This window comes from Lonchura striata, chromosome 9, assembly GCF_046129695.1.
Source record: "Lonchura striata isolate bLonStr1 chromosome 9, bLonStr1.mat, whole genome shotgun sequence".
NCBI lineage: Eukaryota > Metazoa > Chordata > Aves > Passeriformes > Estrildidae > Lonchura > Lonchura striata.
The window spans coordinates 1958945-1978295 of record NC_134611.1 but is presented as its reverse complement, the minus strand read 5'-3'; the positions used below and the strand labels follow the sequence as shown (position 1 = coordinate 1978295).

Below are 19351 nucleotides of genomic sequence, written 5' to 3'. Positions count from 1 at the left end.
ATTTTTTGTGGGACTTGGCAGTGCTGAGCTAACGGTTGGACTTCATCTTAGAGGTTTTTTCCAACCTCTATGATTCCATGGTTTGTATTTAATTCTAAAAAGTGCCCAAGTCTTCCTGAGTCAGAGCAAGCTGGGACATTAACAGGCTTGAGAAAACAAGAGCTAGGACCCACTGGTTTTATTTATTATTTTCCTTTAATCAACTTATTCTCATAGTTTTTCTTGGTGCTCTGGTTTTATTTATTATTTTCCTTTAATCAACTTATTCTCATAGCTCTTCTCGGTGCTGTGAGAAAAGCCCAGCTCCACGTCCTGGATTAGCCTCTCACCCCATTCTCACTATGTGACAAGGCTGCAGCCACGTGCTTCAGTCCCACATTGACATAACAATCTTCTCCTCCCTGTGCCTGCTCAGCAATCTGCAAGATTGCCTGGGATAAGCTGCTGCAGCACATCCTACTCCCCTGTCACTGCTCTGGAGCAGTTCCCTGCCTCCAGAACCTGATTTGGGGAATAATGTTTAATAAAACAACCAAAGGAGACGGGACCCCCCGAATTAATTAGATGTGGCACGTTGCTTTGGCAAGATCTAGGTCAGCTCGTGTGAAGCTGATAGGGCTTCTTTGGGATGGTTTCCATCACAAAACCACTTGTGATTACTCTGAGGCTGCTCCTGCTCTTTTTGGAGAGCAGCCCATCGCTGGGGCTGGGCTCTCCCTGGCCCTGCTCATCCCTCTGTGCCCGGGGAACCTCCTGGCTGGCGACTCAGGCAGCTTTCAGGGAAAATAAATTGCCATATGGGCTCAGCAGGTGCTTGGTGCCTCGTTATCTTTTGCAGCCCGCTGGGGGTGCCAGATGAATAAATCATGGTGGGGCAGGAAGCAGAGGGGTGGCCTCATTAATTGTCGGCTGGCCCACTCACTAATTAGCAGCCCACAGCTCTGCTTGGTGGCAGGGACATGGAGCTGGAGCTCTTCCTGCTCCTGCTGGTGGGGTGTGCCCACCTTTGGCTGCCCTCAGCTGCTCTATCCAGCAACACAATATTTAAAAAAAAAGCCCCAAATCCCCATATTTCTGTTTTTAACGCAGTGGGAATGCTCAGGCAGCAGTGCTGGGTGCTGCCAGCCCAATGTGGTTTAAGAGGATGTTTCCTCAGCTTGGAAGGGTCCTGTCTTTGCATTTCCCAGCTCCTGGGTGATGGGGTTTGTCATTTAATCCTGCTTTGTGATGGTTTTTTTGGAAGTCTGTGATGCTGGGGTGGACAATGGGCTCTGGCCCTCGGGTTTGCAGACCCCTTGTCCCACTGAGGAGCAGAGAGCCCCACTGCCTCTGCCCTTCCTGGGATGTTGGTGAGCACCAAGGGGCTCGATCTGTTCCTTTCCCAGGCTTCTGTGTCCTGGTACTCCATCAACCTGCAAAAACCACATGCCAGAGGTTCCTGCTTCAACATCAGACTCCAACATCAGGAGGAGAGAGACTTCTGATGAGGGCATTCAGTGGCAGGATGGGGGAGAATGGCTTTCAACTGCAAGTGAGTGGCTTTAGGGTTAAGACTTCTTGATCGTGAGGGTGGGCAGGCCCTGGCACAGGGTGTCCAGAGAAGCTGTGGCTGCCCCTGGATCCCTGGAAGTGTCCAAGGCCAGGCTGAGTGGGGCTTGAAGCAGCTGGGATAGTGGAAGGTGGCCCTGCCTGTGGCAGGGAGGCTGAAACAAGATGATCTTTAAGCTCCCTTTCAATCCAAACCATTCTCTGCTTCTGGGACAAGCCATCAGTGTTCTCCCCAAAAGCTTTGCCAAAGCCCTGCTAGGTGTGCAGAGCCAGCAACCCCAGCACCAGAGATGTTTTCTGGGAGTAGATGGATACCCTGTGGGGGAGAAAAAGAAAATTAATTTCCTTAGGTGTAATTTTATTAGCAATAATGCAATTTCCCTGTGATTTGGTTTTCCAAAGGGCCCATCTCACATGGCTTAGATCACCCTGGGGGCTTTCACTGGAGCAGTCTGGCTCTGGTTAGCAGCAGTGAGAGGGGAACTCTCCCGTAGCTCCAGCATGGTGGAGGGCATTAAATGGGACATGGGAAACGTGGAAAATGTCTGAGTAGCTGCAGGCTGTGGCTGGGTGGTCTGCAGGGTGCTGGGCACAGCTAAAGGTGCTGCATGAGCCCTCTGCTCCCCTGGCCTTGCAGAGGTGGCATTCCTGCTGTGTAGCCAGATGTTGTTTAGCTGCTCTCAATCTGGGTTGCTCTGAGGGTAGTGAAGAAAGGCTCTTTCTTCATGCTCACCAATGCTGGCAGGTCTGACCCTCACTAAACCTCCACCTCTGCTTCCTTTTGCCAGTGAAACTATTCCACAAGTAGGATAAGAATAGGAAGGGTAAAATGCTGTTTTCCCTGTGGTTTTTTTTTGTTTTTGTTTTTTTTTTTTTTTTTTTTCCAAGAGTAAACCAAGGCAGGGAACAGAAAACACAAAGTGCCTGTGGGGCAGTGACTCTGGGGCAGGATTAACTTTATGGTGAAAAATGAATGTTCCAGCCCACCTTGTTCTTGTCTCAGGGACTTCAGCCCAGGGAAGGCACTGAACCCCATTTTTCCAGAGTGCCAGCCTGCTGCCCTGCCCTTCATCCCTGTCTCACACATTGGGGTCAGGGGTGGAGGTGTCTGGGGAGATCTGCAGTGCTCCAAGGTAGAATCACTGCTGTCTTTGCTCTGGATGCCTGGCAGCATCCTTTGGATAATGTTGAGCTTAGGGACAACTCAGAAGAAAAGCTCCTGGTCAAAATAAGCAAACAGGGAACCTCCAGTGGCCTCTCCAGGATGAGCAGCTGCTTCTTTAGCTGGTGGTAAGGCAGGGCCACGCAGGGAGCACATCCCAGAAACTCTTCAGGCTGAATATGAAGCACACAGGCCCCAACCCTGCTTTGCATGGCCAAAACCCACATGTCCATGGGGATTTGTAAAGCTTAGCTGGTGCAGTTTAGGGAATGCAAGCTGTGCCCTTGTTTTGGGGTGATCTTTACAGGCAGGATGCATGGAAAAGCCTGATTCCAGGCAGGTGTTGGGCAGGGAATGGGGCAGGCTGGGGGGAAAGCAGCAGATCATGGCACACTGGGAAGGTGGGATGCTGTAATTCAGCCTTTGAGTTATCGGTGATGAGGAGAGACAGGGAAGAGTTTGAGATGGTCAAAGAATCCAATTTTACTGTGGAGTACAACTGCTTATGTACTTTAGGAAGACTAGTAATATTTTACTACAGTGATTGGGTTAATCATCACATAAACAAGCTTATACATTTTAAACATCTCTTGCTTGCAGAAGTCTGATGTAATTTTCTTTTTCCAGAAAACCCATCTGACTGAATCTTCTTTGCAATCTTGATTTAACCCTCAAAGTTCTGTTTGCTCTTGCCAAGGCATCCAAATCTCTCATGCTAGCCAGGTCCAAAGTCCATCATCTGTCTTGTGTGTCCCAATATCCCACAGTGAGGGATGGGTGGAGGGTCTGAGTGTCCTGTGGGAAGCACAGGACCCTGCCTTCAGCACAGTGACCCCGAAGGATGATGTAAATAAAAGTGATGCCTTGTCTTGCAGTATCTAAATCCATGTCTCTGGTGCTGTGGGTTTGCAGGTCTGTTTTTTTGGGAGCCTAGGGAGCTCCCAGGGAAAGGAGACCCAGCAGATCCCTGTGCAGGGAGCTCTGTGCTGCTCCTGTGCTGCTCCTGTGGGGCTGGGGCGTTCCTGCAGCTCTGCCTCCACCTGGCTGGATGGGAAGCAGGGAGGGAGCAGAGCAGGCTGCAGACACACAGGGTGTTGCTCACAGATCTCACTGGCTTTTTACCACTTGGCAGCCTCTGTCTGGTTATGTGCATGCTCTGTATCCCAGATTACGAATGAAGCTGAGGCTTTTTTCCCCCCTTACATCCTTATTTAAAAAAAAAAAAAAATTACTGTTGCTGAATGAGACAAAGGGCCCTTTTGGTGTGTGCTGGGCGACCAGTTCCATCGCTGCCTCCCAGCATATTCCCCAGCACTGCTGATTCTTTTGCTTCTTTTCTCTGCCAAGGTCAGGATTAAATGGTGAGATGGTATTTCTTTTTTGGACTCAGATGTTTGTTAGTTCTTATCTATGTAACAGTCTCACAAGCTGTGAGTTCTGCAGTACTTTAACAAGGTAAAAATGGAGCACTATCTCTCTGCAAGGCTTTTTTAAGGATAAACTGTCCAATTAAGAAATGGCATCTAAATTATTTTTGCTTTTAACTCACCCACCAACCAATAACCAACCACCTGTGCCCTACAATGTGGACTTTTCTATCCAATTACACAAAACCACCCACACCCATGGAGAGGAAGGTGAACAAGAAGCATTAACCTCTGCCCCAAAACCTCCATCTTGCTTTATATATATTACTATATTCTAAAACCTTAAACTCTGAGTTTTCTACCATGTGATATTGCACACTTCTATTCAAACTGCACACTTATAATCTCAGTTCTACCATTCAATTTTGGAAACCTTCTCCACAGCCTCAGGTCAAGTGCAGTGCTCACCTGGGGGTCAGTGCCTGTCAGCACAGAAAGTCTGAAATTCTCAGCATCCAGGGCTCCAGCACAGCACCATCTGGGTTTGTCCTTCCCCACCATGGGCTCCTCTTCAGATGCCTGGTGCCATGACCCCAGGGCTTTGGGAGGGCTGGGAAATAGGGTTGGGGAGCTCAGGTGGGAGCTCTGGGGGCTCTGCAGGTCAAAGCCCTGAGATCTTGGTGGTGCTGGGAATTAGAAACCTGGCAGAATCCTTCCTGCAGATCCAGCCATGCTTCCAAATCTTCTACAGCCCCCTGCAAAGCAATTAACTTCTCTGAGCCTAACAGTGTCTCTTTGTTAATGTGCCTCTGCCTGCTTTTGTTGTACCTTGCATGAAGAGTAGTGCAGGCAGTGAAAAGGACTGTGGATGTGCTAAACCTGGCAATGAAATGTGTTTTTTTGTGGGAATGCAGGGCTTCCCTCTGGCTGCCCTGGCAGGTCTGGGACCCTGGCAGGGGTCAGGAACCCCCTGGACAGAGCCCCCAGAGACACTGGCTGTGATCTCTGTCCATGGAAAAGAGTTTTCAATCTTACAGGATGAATTATAACCTCTGAGTGTGTGATATGAGTAATAATTAAGTGTGGCATGGGTGCAAAAGTAAAATTTTAGGATTCTAGATGAGGGGTCCAAAGGGGACAAGATGGAGGAAATTGGGTGAGCCTTGTCCTTTTTCTCCTTCTTCATGCCCTCCATGTTTCACTGTGGTGTTGGCATTTTTCTTTTGGTTCAGGCTGGGGACACACTGTCCAACGTAGGTGACAGATATTGGCACGTTCTTGTAAATCCAGCCCAGGGAGTTTCTGGTATTTAATGTTTGTAACATCCCACTGAGGGCAGAGCCCCACACGCTGCCCTGCAGGACAGAGCTGGGCAGGGCAGCAGAACATGTTAGAGATAAACAGAATAAACAACCTGGAAACCAGCACAGACCAATGATGGCTTCTGCTTTGGCAGCGGGGCTGACAGACAGAGACTTTCTACAATCTCAGAATCATCAATACCTCAGATTCCAACAGCTTTTGCCATGGTAGCTTGCCTTGAGCAGCAGAGAAACATCTCTCCAAAAGGGACCTGCCCTGAACCTCCCTGTGCCCTCCCTGCTTCCCTTCAGTGCAGATCAAGGTTTGCATCCTGGGCAGGAGTTTGTTTTTCTGACCTGGCATGAACTGGAGTTCCGCTGAATATCCTGACAGCAGCATGGGAATAGCAGCATCCTTCACTGAATTTCCTCCAAGCCTGGGTTTCTGGCACACCCTGCAGGAATTCCCTGGGTTAATTCCAGTGATGGCAGAGCCTCCTGAGGGCTGCCACAGGGGTGGCCACTCGAGGAGGGGCTGAGCCAGAGCTCAGAAGGGGTTCCAGGGAGCTCCTCAGGAGTGAGCATGGAAGGACAAGGTGCTTCCCAGGAGATGCCTCCCAGGGGGCATTATTTATTATTTCTACAGAGGGGGGAGGCAGGAGTCTCCAGCAGAACAAAATAATTTAAAGTGGAATGGAAAAAGACAGTTTCAGACTAATATGGACCAATGTGGACAAAAGAGAACCCAATGATTGCTTTGTTTTTGATGAAGCCACAAGCTGGTGCAAGCAAAACCAAATCTCCTAAAACCATAATACACTTTTTATACCTTTTTCAGTTTCTCCAGTAAATTTCTCATGTTGTTATTTTCATTGTAGTGTTATGTTTTATTATTCCATTGAGTTAATTAAGAGCATTTTCCTGTTAAGATTGATTTCTTTAAAGGTTGATTGTTCTTAAGTTTATTCAGAAATAAGGCAGGATCAGAAGTGTTATGTTTTATTATTCCATTGAGTTAATTAAGAGCATTTTTCTGTTAAGATTGATTTCTGTTAAGGTTGATTGTTCTTAAGTTTATTCAGAAATGAGGCAGGCTCAGAAACAAGGCAGGAGCTGAGGATGGAAGGACAATGTGGTTCCCAGGAGATGCCTCCACTCAGGAGCTGCTGCCCTGTGCTTTGCCTCTGCATCCTGGCAGCTCCCACCTCCCTCACTGCAATCTCAGCTGCAGGTGTTGGGCAGCTTTGTCAGCACGTCTTGGAGCAGTGTTCAAACTGTTAGAAACGAGAATTGATTCAGCCAGATTAAAAATAAAAAAATAATAATTTTATTAGCGGTCAAATTCTATCTAGCCAGTCATGGAAAAAGACAGAGCCGAGCCCAGGGTCGGCCCTGGGTGTGCAACAAGGAGTCAGCCTCAGCAGAGATTTTCCTCCATGCCCACACACCTCCATCCTGGCACAAGTGGTTTTTATAGGGAAAATTCCACCTGAGGCCAAGACTTCAGCAATCAGTCTTTTCTTCTATTCAGAGTCCATAGGTTAATAAGATTTTCTTTTTTTTTTTGGTGATGAGGAGGAATAATTCAGTGTCTGGAGTAGGTGAATCCCTGATGAAATTTTACAGGAAGGCTGCATTGACATGGATCTGTCTGAGGATTTCCATGAGATCCATCTCGGGTCCATTTATGTGATGATCAGCACCTGATGATCAACACCTGGAGCCCAGCCATGGCCCATCCCCATCTCCTGGCCAAGCCACATCCTTTTACTTTTAAATCAGTTTCCAACATACACCCAGTCTTGCCTGCAAAGGGGAGAACTAATACAATGAGCATAATCTAACAAGTATCCAATGTTACATATTTCATACAAGGAATGGCACGAATTATATTTACTACACATAACAAAACTGTGTCTGTGCTTTCCAGGAGCCAGCCTTTGGAAGGAGCTTCCCTGCTGGAGCTTAGGCTTGGTTTAGGGGTTTCGTGTGGTGGTAAAGTTTTTCCTCTAACTCATGCTTCTAAAGAAAACTCAGCGGTCTCTTCTTGTTTGGTTTTAAGGTAGTTTATTGTAAGCTATCTAAAAGATGGTTTTCTCTGGCTGTTGTGGTTTGGCTAGCAGCTCAGGCAGAGGCACACACACACCCTGACACCTTTTCCTACTGCTGTCTTCTTTTTCTTTCCCCCCACCCCTGGGCTGTTGTTATTTTTTATATGGTATATTATGTGATAAATGTTTATCGTTTTTCTTCAATATTTATTACTTATATTAAATGCTGCTTTTTTATTCTAAATTAATTTATGACTGTTAACATTATTAAGAACATGGAGGCAAGGAAGAAGAAAGAGGAATAGGACTGGCCTATATTCTTCTATTTTAAGGCTTCTGACTCCCATGTATAAAGAAAAAACCTCCCTGTACAGGTGTTAAAACACCTTTGTATAATATAAAAAAAAATTCCCCTCTGTAACTACTTTTATTATAATATTTAAACTTTTGTGACTTCTTTTTTTTTTTTTTTTTGTAAAGTTGGTAACTCATTCCATGGCTCAAACTCAAAATCCCAGCTGTTTCCAGCTGCCTGCCAGGGTCTCAAATGCTTTTGACCAGGGCCTGGAACCTCTAAAAATGTTTGAGGGACATTTTGAGTTCCAACACTTCCCCCTTGGCCTGGGGCTGGCCAGAAACACAGAATTATTGTGGGGCAGTGAAGTGGCAAAGAACCTCAGGCAGGGTCACCTAGAGCAAGCTCCTCCAAGTTCCTCCCAGCAGCATTCCCAGGTGGGTTTTGAGTATCTCCAAACATGGAGAGCCCACAGCCTCTCTGGGTAGCTTGTCCCAAATGTTTAGCTGCCCTCACAGTGAGAAAGTTTATTCCTCTGTGCAGGCAGAATTCGCTTTATTGCAGTTTGTGCCTGGTGTCTTGACCCCAGGCCTTTGGGAGGGCTGGGGAACAGGCTGGGGCAGCTCTGGCATGAGGAGCTCTGCCTCTACCCCCCTCCTCAGTGCTCTGTGCATGGATCAGATCCTTTCTGAGCCTCTTCCAGCCAGGCTGAGCAGCCCCAGCTCTCCCAGCTCCTGTCCTTTAGGAAGTTGCTAAATGCCTCCTGTCCTGCGGGGCACAGCACCCTGGATGTGTCACCAAGGCTAAATGCAGGGGACAGGCCATCTCCTCGACACACTGACTCTGTCTGACACACCCCAGGGGGCTGCTGGCACATTTTTTTTCCAAGAGCACAGTGCTGGTGGCCACCAGGTCCCTTGGTACCTGTAGCTGGCACAGGTGAGGGCACACCTCGAGTGCTGTGCCCAGCTCTGGCCCCTCAGTTTGGGAAGGAACTTGAGATGCTTGAGCACATCCAGAGGAGGCAACGAGGCTGGAGAGGGGAACACAAACCCTGTGAGGAACCCCTGAGGCAGCTGGGGGTGCTCAGCCTGGAGAAAAGGAGACTCAGGGGTGACCTTGTCACTCTCCACAGCTCCTGGAAGGTGGCTGTGCTCAGCTGGGGCTGGGCTCTGTCTCCAGGCAGCACTGACAGAACCAGGGACACAGCCTCGAGCTGCACCAAGGGAAACACAGGCTGGATATTAGGAAGAGGATTTTACACAAAAGGTGATAAAGTTGTGGAATGGCTGCTCTGGGAGGTGGTGGAGTCCCCATCCCTGGTGTGTTTAACAAAGCCTGGATGTGGCTCTGGGTGCCAGGGTTGAGTTGAGGTGTTGGGGCTGGGTTGGACTCGTTGATATTTAAGGTATTTTCCAACCTGATCATGCTGTGAATTCTGTGATTCTGTGAATTCTGTGAATTCTGTGGGGCTCTCCCTGCCCAGCCCCTTCCCAGGCAGCACGGACAGGTTTGTTCTTGCCCCAGTGCAGGGCTTGGTGTTCCCGTGGAGCTGAGCTCCACGCTGCTCCTCTGCTGTTCTCCAGGCTGCTGGAGTCCCTCTGGATGGCAGCACAGCCCTCTGCTTCAGCACTCCCTGCTTTTAGCATCTCCCTGCACTGCCGGGGCGCAATTTGGTGCAGCACCGAAACTTCTGCTATTTCCTGCTCGTTTGCATCCTCCTCCTTCCCCTGCCCTGGAATAATTCAACCTCTCCCCCTCTCCCAGGCAGACCCCAGCTGTGATTCTGGTGGCAGGCTGGCTGCTGTTTGTGACAGAGGTGTTTTTCAGCCTCTCCAGTTTGTAGGGTTAATGTTATTTACTACTCTCCATTTCTTTGGTGTAGTACCTGCCTTGCCCCTCCCACCCTGTTTGTATTTCAGGGATGAATCCAGGGACCTCAGGAGGTATCTAGTTTGATCAGACAATCACTTATTTTTCATTTAACTCATTGTTTTCCATTTTAAAATATAGAGGATGGTTCACTGGGCACTCCCAAAATGGCATTTTCTCGACTGAGGGTGGTGAGGCCCTGGCACAGGTTGCTGAGACAAGTTGTGGATGTCCCATCCCTGCAAGTGTCCAAAGGCAGGCTGGATGGGGCTTGGAGCAGCGTGGTCTGGTGGAAGGTGTCCCTGCCCATGGCAGGGGGGTGGAATGGCATGATTTTTAAGGTTTTTTCCAGCACAAACCATTCTGTGATTCTGTAAAGCTCCAGGAAGGCCCCTGGCATTGTACTAAAGCAGCTTTCCAATGTTCTGGTGCTTATCCTAGCTGTGGGGAAGGAGGTGAGTGGGACACTGCCCTTCCCAAACCCCACCTGAAATCCCAGCTGGTGTCGTCCCATCTTCCCTGGGTGATGCCAAGCAGGTTGTTTGGTGGGAAGGAGCTCTCCTGCAAGCTCAGGACACCCACCACGGTGGGTGATGCTGGTGGAACCTGCCTCATCCCCACGAGCTCTGTGCAAACCCCAGCTCCTGTATTTGTCACCAGAGGAGCCTCACGGGGGCTGCTTTTCCCCCCACCCCTCCACAACTCGTGAGACAGCACCTGATATGCTGGAACTTCCTTTCCCTTGCGTTTTCTCAGGCGGAATTAAGCCTAAAAATTCCTCAATGAACTTTTTCCCCATTGAGGACTCCGGGGAGCCGTGCTCAGCCTTGGCTGCTGAGGGTGTTTGCCTTCAGGAGCTGCTGAGCTGCCTGCCTGTCTCTGCAGCAAGGGGGACGTTTCTTCACACCTCCCAGCACTGAGGAGCTCTCAGAGAGAGGTTTTGCTCCTTGGCCTTTTCTCTTTCACAGGTTTGGGAGAGGGAAGCAGCATCTCCTTCCTGGCTGCACGCCAGGGATGGGGCTTCTCTGCCTGCCTTGAGCATCAAGCTGCTCAGTGCAAGTTCAGATTTGCTGGGAAAAAAATTTTTTCAACAGCTCTGTCTTCTCCTGGCGCTTGTCCTGACAACGTGGTTTTGTCAAAGCCACCCCTGTTTGCTAGCAGGGTTACTTTGGAGAAATCTGAGCCTGGGAGTTTGGCTTCATTAGATGGAGTTGGTGGAGTTCTGGTCCAGCTTTCTTTTTCTTGCAGGGGGTATTTGCAGCCTGAAGGCAGGAAGGATGCTCCACTGTCATCCCACCCACCCCCTGGCAGTGGGTGCTCTGCTGTGTTTATCCAACTGGAGCCTTGCAGGGTGGGCAGAGGATCAGAGAAAGCACTGGCTGGTTCTCAGGCGTGGATCTGCCTCTTGGAGGGGAGAAGGGGAGGTCTAAGGGAGAAGAAAATCTCCTCCTGGCTTTGGCAGGAATGAACACTGCCGTGCCAGAGGGGTCATGAGGATGCTGGGGGCTTCCTTTTGCTTTGGGTAGTACAGTGAAAAAATTGAAAAAATGCTTCTAGAAATCCCTCTCCAACCCTTTGACAAGCTAGAAATAAGTTTTTTGCTGTTGGCTGTTTATGGATGGCTCTGGGGATGTATTTTCTGAGCTTGTTCCCCCACACAAGTAAAGTTTGGCAGCTTGGTGTCTGGCTCTTTGGTGGCAAGAAGGGGAATATCCCCCTGGGTCTCTCTCCATCCCTTCCTCATCTCTTTGCTCTCCCTTTATCCATGCTGCTCAGTCCCAATATTTTGGGCAGGACCATTCTGAAATATCCCTATTTCCCCCCCCCCCCACCATTGCATCTTCTCCAGGGGAACCTCTCTGGAAGTGCCTTGCCCAAAGCTGGACCTGAGTGAGACGGAGGAGGGTGGGGAGGTGTGATCTCCCCTCCTGCCAGCTGGCTTGGGGTGAGGCTGGGATGCTCCACAGCTTCTGGCTGAGGGGATGGGTTGTGTGGAGGGATTCGGGGGTTGGAAGCAGGGATGGAAATTCTCTTTAATGGGATGGCAAAGAGGGGGGGAGTGTGGACAGCTGTTTCCTGAGAGGGGGGATTGCTGCACGCCTGCCCAGAGCAGGCAGGATGTGACTGCAAATGCTAATTAGAACCCGGGCTGGCAAAGCTAAATAAAGCAGCAGGGCACTCCAGGCAGTTTATTAATGGCTGATCATTCCAGGGCCCTTCAGCTGAGCCACGAAGCCTCCTGGGCTAAGGCAGGGTTAGCCCGAGGAGCTCTGCACTGCCAGGAGCTCAGAGTGGGGTGTTTGGGTAGGAGAGGGCAGAGCAGGCAGTGCCAGGCTGGGGGCAGCATCCCTGCAGTGCTGTCCCTTTTCTCAGTGGTTTTGGGCTGATGGGGTCTCACCTGCCTCTGCTTGAAGGTGTCAGAAACCCCCCTGAGCTTGTTTGGGTACTGTCACACACCCAAGAAGGTGGCTCTGGGTTTTGGTTGGGTGTTTTTGGGGAGTGCAAAGTGCTGAGCAGTCTGTGGGGGTGGGTTGGTGCAGGCACTGAGCTTCAGGGGGGCAGAGTGAGACTGAGCACCAAAATCCACTCCCGTGGGTTCTGGGGGGCTGCATGCACACCCCTGCTGCGTCCCCATCCGTGCCCAGGACTGGAGGTTCCTTTGCTGCCCTTTAATCTTCTCCCAGCCTGCCATCATTTAAAGGTCTAGTTGAAGATTGGGAATTGGGTCTTTAAAGGTCTTTCCCAACCCAATCCATTCTGTGATCCCACGATTTGGTTGCTAAATCCACCTTTAATTGAAGATGCAAAAACGTTCTGCTTTATTGGAGGCTCTGATCAGCTGCTCCACTCTCACAGCCATGCAGTGTGGGGCCACATCTCCCTTAAATGAGTTTAATCTTAATTTATAAGAGGTATTTTAAGTGAAATTTAATTTTTCAAAATCATGTAACACTTTTTAGCTTCTAACCGCAAAGTTTTTAAGATGCTTGGTTTTTTAGCTTAACAAAATATCAAAACTACACTAAGTTACTAAACTTAAAAATTTGCAAATACGCATGCTAAATTTTTTATTTAATAAAAAAATATTAAAAAAAAAATAAAAATAGTCATGACATCAAAGACCCCACTGATGTGTCTCCCCTTTGCTTGCACAGAAGGATGTCACCACAGATCACTGTGAAGAACCTGCACGCAGGGAAGGAGGGGAAGGGATGGATGCTCTCTAAAAAGCCATGGCTGAGCAGCCCTGGCCTCTCACCCCTAGGCTAGCTGGAGGCTGGTGGGCCCTGCTGGGTTCTGGTGGGATGTTGTGGGTTTGGGAACCTCGGGTGGGACCTGCCACACTCGTGTTTGTGTGACATGTTGCTCCAGGTTTGCTCTGTGTTTTGCTCAGCAGCTGAGAGCTGGCAGGCGTTTTAAGAAGTGGCATCAGGGATGCTCTGGGCTGGATTGCCTTGGGCAGAGCCTTGCAGAGAGGTCAGGAAAAGGGTGGGAATGGCAGGTGTGCTGCAGCTGGGGTCTTGGGAAGAGCTGCAAGGGGAAGCCTGGGTGAGACACTGCTTCTTCTGTGTCTCCATCACCTTGTCTGCTGACAAGCTATCTCCTAAAGCTTGTCTGGGGAGAGATACAGCCACCAAAGTCTCCTTTCCCAGAGAATTATTCCCTTATGCTAGCAAAGCAGAGCTTTACAAGACTTTTTCCCTATTGATTTTGAAGATTCCAGGACTGCACTCGTGGGCCTGGTGATTAAAGCAGCAGTGTCTGTGAACGTGGGGATGTTTCCTGGCAGCAGGCCATGAAATAAATCCCATTTCCAGCCTCACACAGCCAAGTCCTCCTGCCACAGCTGCCGTGTGACACGTGGAGTGGCTGCTGCAGGGCGAGGGAGTGCAGAATTCACAGCCTGGTGTGAGATTTGCTGCCTCTCCCTTTCTCTTCCAGCCCTCTGACCCCTCTGTGGATAAATCCCAGTGCTGACCCTGTGAATTCCACCTCTGGCTTGGTGCTGGGGATGTGTCCTGGTGGTTGTGAGGATGGTGGTGCCCCGTCAGGATCCCTGTCAGGGCTGGGTAAGGCACATCGTGGTGAGGTTGGTGGAAAAAAAGTGGGAGCAGGTGGCAGAGGGGAAACACTTCCCCTGCTTTGCTGAGAGCTGCAAGGTGCTGCAGAGCCTCTGCAGGGCTTTGTTGGCACAAGAAATGCCATCAGGGCTGTCCTGGCCTGTGCCACAGCTGCCAACATCTGCACAGATGAGCATTAGGCAGAGGCTGGATGTTCCAGCCCAGAGATTCTGTGTCCCTGCTGCTGAAGGGGTGCTGGGCTCAGCAGGACTTTTCTCCTCCTTTGCAAGTGGGGAGAACATCCTCATCCTCCTCCTAATCCAGCAGGTAATGAAATGTTCCTGGAAAAAAAAAAAAATCTTGCATTCCTGCATGGTTATAAACACACTTCTGAGTCACAGCTACTCCAGTCCCAATCTGAAATTTGGCCAGAGCACAATGGAGATGGTTCTCATTTGATCTTTTTATTTTTTAATTTTTTTTTTTTCATCTCAGCATAGCCATATTTAAAAAAATAAATCAGGATGCCAAAAGCCACTTTCTAAGATGAATGCAGTCCGCCACATCTCCTGGAAATATCAGTCATGGAAAGGGAGCCTGTCCTCCTTCTCCAGACCCTCCATTAGCATCACAGAATGGTCTAGGTTTGAAGGCACTTTAAAGATAATTTTCTCCAACCCCTCTGCCATGGGCAGGGACACCACTAGATCAGGTTATTCCAACCTGGCCTCTAACATTTCCAGGGATGGGGCAGCCACAGCTTCTCTGGGCAACCAATGTCTCCCATCCTCACAGTCAAGAATTTCTTCCCAATATCCCATTTCACCCTGCCCTCTGCTTGAAACCATTCCCCCTTGTGCTGCCACTCCAAACCCTTGTCCAAAGTCCTCCTCCAGCCTCACGATTCCCTTCAGGCATTGGAAGGGGCTCTGAATTCTCCCTGGAACCTTCTCTTCTCCAGGTGGGACAGCCCCAGCTCTCAGGGACTTCTTCCCTGCCCGGTGCTCCCTCCAAGCTGAGGAGCAGCTCTGGATTTGTGAGCAACCCGGGGCTAGGCAGAGGGTGCTTTTAATGCTATTTCCTGGGGGTTTTATTGGGTTTTTTGTTTTATTTTGTTTGGTTGGGGCGGGGGGAGAAGGTTGGTTTTGGGGTTTTTTTTGTGTTTTTTTTTTTTTTAGATGTTTTTTGTTTGTGTTTTTTGGTTTTTTTTAGATGTTTTTTATTTGTGTTTTTTGGGTTTTTTAAGGTGATTTTTGTTTGTGGCTTTTTTTGTTGGTTTTTTTTTAGGTGTTTTTTGTTTGTGGGTTTTTTTTTTTTTTTTTAGATGTTCTTTGTGGTTTTTTTTGGGATTTTTTGGGGTGTTTTTGGGTTTTTTGTGTGTGTATGGTTTTTTTTTTGTTTCTGTTTTGTTTAGTTTTTTTCTGCTTTGTTTTCTTTTGGTGTTTTTTGTTTGTGGGGGTTTTTTTAGGTGTTTTTTTGTTTGTGGGTTTTTTTTGGTTTTTTAGGTGTTTTTTGTTAGTGTTTTTTGTTGTTTTTTTGTGTTTTTTGTTTGTGGTTTTTTAGGTGGTTTTTGTTTGTTTTTTTTGTTGGTTTTTTTAGGTGTTCTTTGTGTTTTGTTTTTTTTTGTGTGTGCATCCTTTTTTTTTGTTTCTGTTTTGTTTCGTTTGGGTTTTCTTCTCTTGGTTTGTTTTTTTTAGGTGTTTTTTGTTGTTTTCTTTTTAGGTGTTCTTTGTGGGGTTTTTTTTGTGTGTGTGTGTGTGTGTGTGTGCGGTTTTTTTGTTGTTGGTTTTTTTGTTTGTTTGTTTGGGTTTTTTTGTGGTTTTTTTTTTTTTTGTTTCTGTTTTGTTTCGTTCGTTTTGTTTTTTTTTTTTTTTAATCTTTTATTTTTTATTCCCGGTGCGTGCACGCGGCGATGCGCAGACGGGAGCTCTGGCGGTGCTCCGAAGGGATGCGGGAGCTGCGCGGGGCTCGCAGCGGACCCGAGCATCCCTCGGGAAGGGCCCGGCCGAGCCCGGGGCTGCTGCCCCAGGCCCGGGCGGCCCGGGAGGACACAGCTGCCGCTAGATGGCAACGCCGGAGCGGGATGCGACACTCGGCATCCCGGCAGGGGACGGGGACAGCCCCGGGTCCCCGCTGGTGCCCGGCCCTGCTGCGGCGGTGGCGAGGCTGGGAGAGGGGGGGAAGAGCAAGGAGGGGATGGGAATGGCAGCGCTGGCGTGAGAATCACAGAACTGTGGGATCGTTGAGGTTGGAAAAGGCTTTTAAACACATTAGCCCAGCACTGCTGAGGCCACCGCTCAGCCGTGTCCCCAAGTGCCACATCTGCACATCTTGCAAATCCTTCTAGGGCTGGTGACTCCACTGCTTCCCTTGGGCTGCCTTTTCCAGGGCTTGGCAACGCTTTTGGAGAAGGCATCTTTCCTGGTATCCACCTGAACATCCCCTGGTGGACGTGAAGCTGTTTCCTCTTGTCCTGTCACTTGTTGCCTGACAGAAGAGACCAACCCTCACCTTGCTGCAGCCTCCTTCCAGGAGCAATAATGTCACCCCTGGGCCTCCTTTTCTCCAGGCTCAGACCCTGCTCAGCTCCCTCAGCTGCTCCTTCTCAGAGCTTTCTGGAGGAGTGTTAGCCTGTCCCTGTAAAAGCAGAGCATCCCGAGCGCCTTCCTGTCCTGGCAGCTGCTGTTCCCTGTCTTCTCCCATTTCCTCCACTGACAAAAACCCAAACAGCCCCACAGAGCTGGCTCTGAATCCCTGTGCCATGTTGAATCCTGTGGGCATCAGCCACGCTTCTCCCTGACTCACAAATCCCAGCGTGCTGGGTGAGGGTCAAGATGAGAATGGCAATAAACATCCTGGGAAAGAGAGCTTGCATCTCTTGGCATAGCCAGAGACTTTTTTTTTTTTTTTTTATTTCCTTTTGGCTCTAAATCTTCTCTTAAGGAGCTGCTTTCTCATAAATATCCCATCCTTTAGCACTGTCTGAGCAGGAGAGAGGCTCCCAGCTGGGTCATGCTGAGCTCTGCTCTGCAGCAGTGGATGTAGAGCAGAGGTGAGAGGCAGCTCTGAGTTCAGGGCACAGCCCAGAGCCCCAGCAGCAGTGTCCAGGTAAGGGCTGCATCCTGCTTCCAGGGCATGGAGGAGGAAGGCTGCCTTCCTCCCCACAGCCCCTTGCCCTGAGCCAGGCAGGAGATGCAGGGGCAGCGCCGGGTGCATCCCTCCCCATCCTCCCCGGGCTATGGGTACCACCCAGAGCCTGAATTTCGGTGGGTGAGGCCTTGCTGGGCAGGCAGGGATGGGAGAGGGCTGGGGGGAGCAGGAGCAGGAGCTCGGCAAGGCTGAGGATCTGCTCCTGGCAATCGGCCCAGCCTCGGGTTAATTAACAGTGGCTGAAAGGGCTGAAAGGTGGGAAGAGCAGCGTTGGTGGTGGGGAGGAGGAGGAGGAGGAGGAGGTGGAGGTGGAGGTGGGGTGAGCTACAAATAATAATTGATTCGTTCAGGGCAGTGTCTTGCCTGGACTGAAGGCAGGAAGGGACTGTAATTAGCTGGTAGCTGCTGTGGCCACCTCCTTGCCTCATGTCAGTAGAATGAAAAGCCAGGGTCAGTCTGGCTGGCTGGTGACCTGGGAAGTGTTTTGGGAGGGATCTGAGTACCTCTGCTCCACTCTGTGCTGCAGGGTGGTAGTGAGGTAAGCAGGGACTTGTTGTAAACCCCCCAGATAACCCACTGTGGTTATAAAGATCATTTCAAGGAGAGAATGAAGAAGGGTTGGGTGTCACCGAGAGCTGCTGGACTCTTGGTGCCTGGCTGAGGTTGGGGCAGTGATCCCACAACCCTTTTGGCAAACACTCCTCTGATATCGTGCTGAGGAGGATCTGGGCCTTCCTCTTTCTGACCCAGCCAGCCCAAGGGCTCCTGGCAGTGCACCCAGGAGAGCCTGGGCCAAAAATCTGAGCCCTGTGCCCTTCAGCCACTGTAGTGCCTGTGGGGTGAGGAAGTCCCTGGTCAGGTGTTGCCAGGCTGCATGGAAGAAGAAGCCCTTGCCCAAATGAGTTAATGATTTAAGTGATTAGGAGCTTTATTTATTTATTCATAAAAAATTTAAACGCCTCCAGCAGTCCTGGCTGCCCCACAGCAGCTGGGAGGGACAGGGCAGCAGCCACTGTGCTTGCAGGGCAGGTTGTTGGTGGGGTGGGTGAGGGAAGAGCATGACAGGAGTGCTGGATGTCTTGTGCTGCTGGCTGGAGCCGTGGGTGTGGGAAATGCAGGCAGCAGTGCCCCAGGCCCTGGGGAGCTGTGGGAGGGGTGGGGGACCCTGCGTGTGAGCACTCACAGGGTGTGTTGTGTGCTGTGCCCTGCTGTGCCAAGAGGACTTGGGGACATCCCTGGGGGTCCGGGGGTGCCCTGTGTATGCCAGGAGGGTTCCCCAAAGGTGGGTAGGTGCCCCACCGGGGCACAGCCCAGCCCAGGGGGCCCTGGGTGACCTTGGCACACGTACCCCCAGCAGTGTCTCCACTCCCTGCCCTTAGTGGGGTGCCTGGAGCGGGGAGCAGGGTCAGAGACAACTCCCCATCCCCACAGGAGCTCCTGCACGGGCACATCCAGCCCGGGTTGTTTACACCTCTGGGATGAGCCGCTGCTTCTGCCAGACAGCATCGTGTGTCAAAAGGAGGAGAATACCGAGGTGTGGAGGCTCATCTGTATGCGAGTGAGCAGGAGGGCACTCCCCGGGCACCCGCAGGCATCGGGCGGCTCCGGCGGGGAGCCGGGAGCCTCGAGGTGTCCCAGGGATGGGGGGAGGATGATGCGTGTGGCCAGAGAGAGATGCTCGGGGTGGGGGGAGATACAGGGCGGGGAGCCCCCCCTCCGCTCCCCAATTTAGCCACTCACCTAGGAGCACCCGTGTGCTGGAAAGCCCTCTGCAGCCAGGGCGGGGGTAGGGGGGAGTCTGTGCGCGCTTCTGGCAGGGTGGGGGCTCCCCCATTGCCTTTGTTCCCTTCAGACCCACCCCTCGCCTCTGATTTTCCTTTGCGGCAGCTCCCGTGCTTGCCAAAAGAACGCGCTGGCTGGAGCGAGGGAGCGAGCCGGGCGTGCTGCGCGCGTGTGCGCGCTGCTGCGCGCCTGTGTTGCCACCGACTTCATTAAAGCGAGCTGTCCCCGAGCTGCAGAGGCGCGGCAGCCTTTAATTTCGTGGCCCGGCTCCTGCGGGAAGCCGCCGCCGCCGCCTTGCGTGCTGCTGGCCCGGCAGCCGAGGGCCGGGCATCCCCGCCCGCCGCAGGTGCCGCCCGGGGGCTCGGCCCTCCGGCCCTGCCCGCTGCCCCTGCCAGCCGCCGGATGGGCGGCCGGGCTCCCGCAGGATGCTGAAGATGGAGTCGGGAGGAAGGAGTTGGACACTTGGCTCCAACTAGGCTGGACCACGCTGCAACCTGTTCCCCCCGGGCGCGGCTGCTGCGCTGGGTGCTGCTCCGAATCGTGCCTTCCTTTGCCGGGGGTGCCTGCCAGGACTCGGCTCCCCGCCCTTGCCGAGCTCTCTGCTGGCCTTGCGGCGGGGCTGGGGGGTTCAAAGGGGCGGGTTGGGGCTCGCAGCAGAGCGCTGGGGAGGATGTGGCTGGGTTGAAGCCCTTGCTTGGTGGGGGAAGGTGCTTAGGGACTGAGCGGCTGCGGCCTCCGCTGGGCAGGAGGAAGAGGAGGGCT

At 51.1% G+C, this 19351-nt stretch overlaps 1 protein-coding gene across 10 annotated transcripts in view; it reads left to right on the top strand.

Moving 5' to 3' along the window:
- Positions 1-19351, top strand: part of CACNA1E (calcium voltage-gated channel subunit alpha1 E) — a 142880-nt gene that overhangs the window by 26326 nt on the left and 97203 nt on the right. The window contains exon 1 of one of the 10 annotated variants that reach the window (XM_021545920.3): positions 18953-19114. The exons of the other annotated variants lie outside the window; for them this stretch is intronic. The gene's annotated coding sequence lies outside the window, so the exon portion shown is untranslated. Of the gene's footprint in view, positions 1-18952; positions 19115-19351 lie in introns of those variants that run through there. 10 annotated transcript variants of the gene reach the window in all.